Source organism: Molothrus aeneus, chromosome 1, assembly GCF_037042795.1.
Source record: "Molothrus aeneus isolate 106 chromosome 1, BPBGC_Maene_1.0, whole genome shotgun sequence".
NCBI lineage: Eukaryota > Metazoa > Chordata > Aves > Passeriformes > Icteridae > Molothrus > Molothrus aeneus.
In genome coordinates this window covers 41,225,271-41,231,312 of record NC_089646.1, presented here as the reverse complement: position 1 = coordinate 41,231,312, position 6,042 = coordinate 41,225,271, and positions in this window count along the sequence as shown.

Below are 6,042 nucleotides of genomic sequence, written 5' to 3'. Positions count from 1 at the left end.
CCCAAACTGACAGGCCCTGGGAGGGCTTCAGTGGAGGGATGTGCTGTGTCCTGCCTGTCTCCCATCTGCGGAGATGGGAGTCATCCCACGCCTGCCTTGCGTGCAGCAGTGGGCAGCTGCAGCCTCCTGTCTGGATGTGCTGGGCAGCACATTCCCCTCCAGGCAGGCTTGTTATCTGCCTGGCAGAAATCCTCCCATTGCCTGCAGCCTCAGGAGCACTTCTGTTAGCCATTAATTAGCACTGTGGCTGGTGCTGGCCTAAGCCAGATGGAGGCCTTTGCCCAGTGCACAGTGCTCTGCTGAAGATCAGATTGACACAAATGGGGAAAGGAGCTGAGACACAGAAAAATGCCACAGCAAGTTTGCCAGTAGTCAGATGGACACTTTGCTTTGAATCATGGCTTGCTTGCTGCTTTCAGTAACTTCTGCTGCACTCCTGTCTGCTCCTGACCCTTTGCTCCTGGGTTTGCTTATCATTATTGGCACTCTGAGACCTTGGTCTTAATGAGCAAACTCTGGTCATCCAAAATATTAATATTTATATAAACCTGCTGATTGTGGAATTGTCCTGAATTTATGCTATAACAGCTATTGATTTGTGTTCTCTCTTCCCCTCTACTTGAAATCTCAAGGAGTGACAATCAAAGGACATTGCTTTCTCCACATGGAAGTCATGGACATCCATTCCAGATGCAGACTACTGATAAAAACGGCTTCTGCCCTCTGGAATAAACACACCTCACACATAACAATGCCCCATTTGTCCTTATTCTTTAATTCTAAGGCTGAGACAGATACAATGATATAATTTGCCAATTAACTTTTTTTTTTGGACACTGACAGTGGGGCCAGGAGGATGAGAAGATAAAGCCTTCTTACCTGAACTTCTGTGGAAGCTGATGCAAACTCCCCTTCAGCTGGCTCCATATGCACACAGAAATGGAGACAGACAATAAAATCAAAACCACTAATGCCACAGTTGTTAGCAATTTCATTTTAGTAAAGCTTGAAGTGGAATGATCTTGGAAATGGAGCAGTCCTGGCAGTGACAAACCTGACCCCAGAACATCAGCTATAAACCACCTTTGCACCATCTGTGCTAGTGGAACACAGTGTCCCACTTTCTGCTGATCTCCCCAGCCTCCTCAGCCACCACTCAGAGTATCAGGCAGGCTGCAGCTTCAGCCTCCTGCCTTCCTCCTTTTCTCACCATCATCGTGGCCAGCAGTAATGCACATTTCAGTACAAGTGCACTTGCAAAAAAAACCTCTCACCTGCTTCCTCATCTTATTCTTCTAAGGATTTCTTTTTTCTTTCCTGATTAAGCTGAAGGGAATTAGAAGCTCATTGATGTGTATTCCATTGGGCAAAACAAAGTGAAAAAAAAGTGTGCAGGCTATCCCACAAAACATGTATAGGGCTGAAGGAGACAGGCAGGTAAAAAGGAGCACTCAGTGATTCCCAACCTGTGAACAAAGCCACTTTGTTTGGTTGGGGACGAGACTGGAGCTGGACCCTTCCACCCCATCCTCATCTTTCCCACAGAAACTGCCTGGTGGGGAGAAATGCCCATGCAACAAGAGAGCTGCTGAGTGAAGCAGCCATGGGGAATGCACCAAATACCTTGTTCCCTGTGAGATATGGCTGAGGAGGCAATTTACTTTCCACTTTCCTTTCAAGATGAAGTATGGCTCACTCTACCACTGCTTAGGCTGTACTTATTCCACAAATAAAGATTTTCTGTCTTCCATGTGGCAACTTTTGCCCTGAAGTCACTCTTTAAAATAAACCTCAGAAGCAGAGGCAATGTTCTTCTAGCAGGTGCACAGCTGTGAGCCTGGACAGCAGATACCCACCAGCAGTGTACATTCAGTCCTGGTGGGAGAAACACTTCCTCCTGGATTTCACCTCCTAGCATGTGGGTGGCTGTGCAGCAGAGCTGTCCTGTCTCTCTGATTCCTCCCTTCCATTTGGTGAAGGTGCAGAGGAGGCAGACTTTGCTGCAAAGCCTTTCTGCTCCCTCTGTGCTCAGCCACAAGAGTCACAGCCTTGGGAAGCCTCTCCAGAAAGGTGCCACAAGAACACAGAGTCACCCAGCTCTTTTCTTTCTTTATTTTTTTATTGAAAGCTTCATCAAAGAAAACAGAAGTTTAAACCTAACATCCACTGATCTACAGAAAGCCCCAGGAGTGGGAAAATGGCAGCTATTTAGGACTGTGTTACAAATGGAAAACATAAAAAAAAAATCATAGCAGTACAGATCTTTCAGAGACATTCTGAGACATCAGCACACAGATGCCCATATAAATAAGATTCATAATTTAAATGTATCACAGAGGTTCTGTATTCTACATTTTGGCTGCAGTGAAGTCTGTAAGGGCTGTAAAGAACCTCTGACCCATTTTTGTGATGCATGTTTTCTTGATAGGAAGTTCATCTGCTTTCAAAGCTGCTTTGATTTTTCTTACAGATAGAATCTATTCATTCTCCTTTAAAAAGGAAAACAATTAAAAATTCCTAAATGAATTCTGTACACTTCCTGGTTTTACATAAAATTGTTTTGCCTCAAAAAGATAGTAGAATTTTCTTCCACTCTGGAATACATCATATTTAATAATACTTCAATTACATAAACATCATGTTCTCTTCTTTAGGCTGTATTTTTGGGCTTTTAAAAATATAACTGACTGTAAATTTCACCAAATTCATAAAATTATTATCCAAGAGAAAGACACTTAAAGGCAGAAAATTAACATTGGGCAGGTACTCTTTTAAGGACAACAGATCCAGATCTTGGAAGGTGCTTACACCTTGCAGGCTATGGACCTACAAGGAAAAATGGATTTGTGAACCTGTCAAGGGCTGACATTTTCCACTTCATTACACATTTTTATTAAGGTGAAAGAACTCAGCTGTCACTGTTGGGGAATTAACAGTTGAACCGAACAACTTCAATAAACTCAAGAATTTTTTCTTATCATGGAAACCTGAACCAGTGCTGGGATTAATTTCTTTTACAGCTTTACTCTCATAATTTTTTGTTCAATTTTAACAAAGAGCATGTTAATAAAGGGGAGAAGAAAGGGTCTCTTCTGCCTGCTTTGAGGCACAAAGGTGAATAAATCTCTGGGGTAAATACAGAGCTCTAGCCTACTTGGGTGACAGGAGCAAGATAGAAAAAGTTGGTGCTCTTTTTGAGAGGAAAATAACTCTCCTTACTCTGCATCTTTGCTGCTTGCTGAGATTCTAGAAATCTGCTCCACTGAAGGGGAGGAGAAGTCTGCTGCTCACTCAGCCCTCCTTCTGAGAAAGTGTACGTGCATGACTGTGGGTATGCATATTAGAAATGAAAGGAGTCCTCGTTACTAGAGTCAATTGTCATTAAACAGAAAAGACCAATGCACCAAATGTCAGCAGTTTTGTTGTTTTCTGTTTTGCATTTCCATCACACCGTGACTGTTTTCTTGGTTCATGTGGGTTACCGATAAAGACCAGGAAAATCCCCTACCCTAGGGCACTTCTTTTATATCCAGACCAATTTCATGTTAAATAAAGTTTTGAAAGGAAATGTTGACCACGCGTGTATCAAACATTACTATCTTCAACTACCACATTTGGTCTCATCACTAAAAATGGATTGATTCATTACTTTAAGCACATTATCACTCTTTAGCATGACTCTTGCTATAGGTGGAGTTAAGTGAGTCTGCCTAAACCTGTTTTGCTCATGTCAACCTCAGCATTAAAATGAAGTGGCATGAGGAGCACCATCAAGCTTAAAACCATGAAGCATGGCAATTTTTTAAACACTTAGGATCAGTCTCAATCTTCAGTACCATAAACAACATAATATAGATCCAAATACTATGACATATTAAAAATAAACTTTATTACAATGCAGGCTTCCTCAAATTTGCTGAGTTTTGGTACACATACATACATAAATAATACCCTTCATTTGATTTTTACTTGAGTAAAAATCCATTCGAATGCTATAGTCCAATTGCCCGTTGAAAGTTTAAGCCCTCACTTCTCTAATGACCAGCCTTTATCTTCCAGGTTTGGGCATGCATCCATAGCAGAAGATGATACAATGTGATGCAATTGCTCTCAGATATGCCTCATTCTGCATTACGGTGGATTTCTTGACCAACACAACCAAGGCAGTCTCTTGGTAAACAGAACTACACAAGTAAGCACAGGCTAAGGACATTTCAAGAGTCTGTTTCACCAGAAGGCAAAAAGAGGACATTCACAACTTGAGGCCTGACTGTCACAGGTGAAAAGTGCTTACAAAACCAGCAGTAGAGCCAGATAGGAAGAAGAGTCCCTCTGCAATCTCAGTGGGAACAGTGAGATTTTTTCAGTGCCCTGATCTACACTCGGGTCAGCACCTGCAAATATAACACTCTCTTCAGTTCCACTGTGTCTTTTTTTTTTTTCCCTCAATGTTAAGTGACAAGCCCAGGTATTCAGAATTTTCTAGCCATAATTCATAGTTTTCTGACACCCCTTTTGTATTTATCTTTAAAGGTAAAAAAAAAAATTACCAAACCTGAACATCCAGATTTGATTATTTACAAGAATTCAGGTGTGATGGAAAGTACGTACGCAGTTCAGTTTATGGAATTGATATTACTTCTAGACCTCTGGGCCAGGCACCATTGCCTTAGACATCTAGAGTTGCTTCTGCAATCTTTCAGGAACTCTCCTGACATTTAAAGCTAATTTGGCAAGACAGACAAAAATATTGACTTTACAAATTCAGGTCTTCAAAAAAAAAAAAAAAATGGAAACCAGAAACTAAACAGAGCATAACTATAAACCTTCAAAAAACCATATTAGCCAGAACAAACATAAAGAAAACCAGTTTAAGGTTTCAGAGGCCACCAAGTGACAACACCCATGCAGCAAGTGTGCTGCTATTTCACTGTTCACTTTTATCTCATTTTTAACTTTTAGAAATGAGTTACGACTTTCTGAGCATTTTGTAAGTTCCAAATAAGCTTTTTTCTTACCTTATGATCTATGACTGTTTATAATCAAGGCTCACAGTGTTTACAATTCATAGATTTCAAGTACCAGTTCACTGTTTTTTTGGGATCAGTAAGATGATGAATTATATTTAAGGGGTCCATTTTCTTTCCTCTTCTTCTTCCTCTAGATCTTTGCTTTGTTTCTTTTGATTTCAAACACTATTGAACATTATAGCATGGAAAAGAAAGGAAACAATTCTAATACAGAATGCACTTGAAACACTTTAAAGTGACAGGCACTGTGATATCATGTTGCCTGCCTAGCTTAATAAAAAACACTGAGATTGTTTAACTTTGCTGAAAAAAATAAGAAAAATGTTTCTGAATGTATAAATAAAGCAGCAGAGCTCTGAATAGAAACAAGAAGGTACCTCAGCATATTCATCAGCCACATGGTAGCTACCTTGTAGCCTCATTGTTGATAGTAAATGAGACTTTTTGTGTGTCACATTAGAACTAACACAGAAACAAATGTCTTTATTTCATATTTAACTGACTTGTGCCTGGGGTTATCTCCATTTGTACAAATAATTCAGAGAGAGACAGAAAGAGAGTATGTGTAGAAAGGAAGAAAATAAGGCTAGATTGATTTTTTCCCTCATATGCCCTCTAAAGAAAGAGGGAACCTTTATCCAAGGACAAAATTCAAGCGCCCCTCTCAAAAAGCAACAAGTAATGAGATAGCACATGAAACAAAAAGAGAGGTTTGGGGTTTGTTTCTGAATTAAAAACACGTTGTGGATGATGTTGTTCTTTTACTTTGGCATCATCTGGTTTTCAGAAGTGTTGAATACCAACAACTACTTTGGAGGAAGCAGAAGTTTTATCACTTCTGAAAATCAGGCCCTCTTCCTATGGTGAAGAACCATGTGAACTCCCATTTCTCTCTTTTCTGTGTTGCATACCTAGCAGCATTTACTTGGGAAACCCCCTCCCCCCTCCCATTATGTTAAAAAATACGATCTTGTTTTATCAATTTAAAAAAATAATTGTGTTCTTTTTCCCA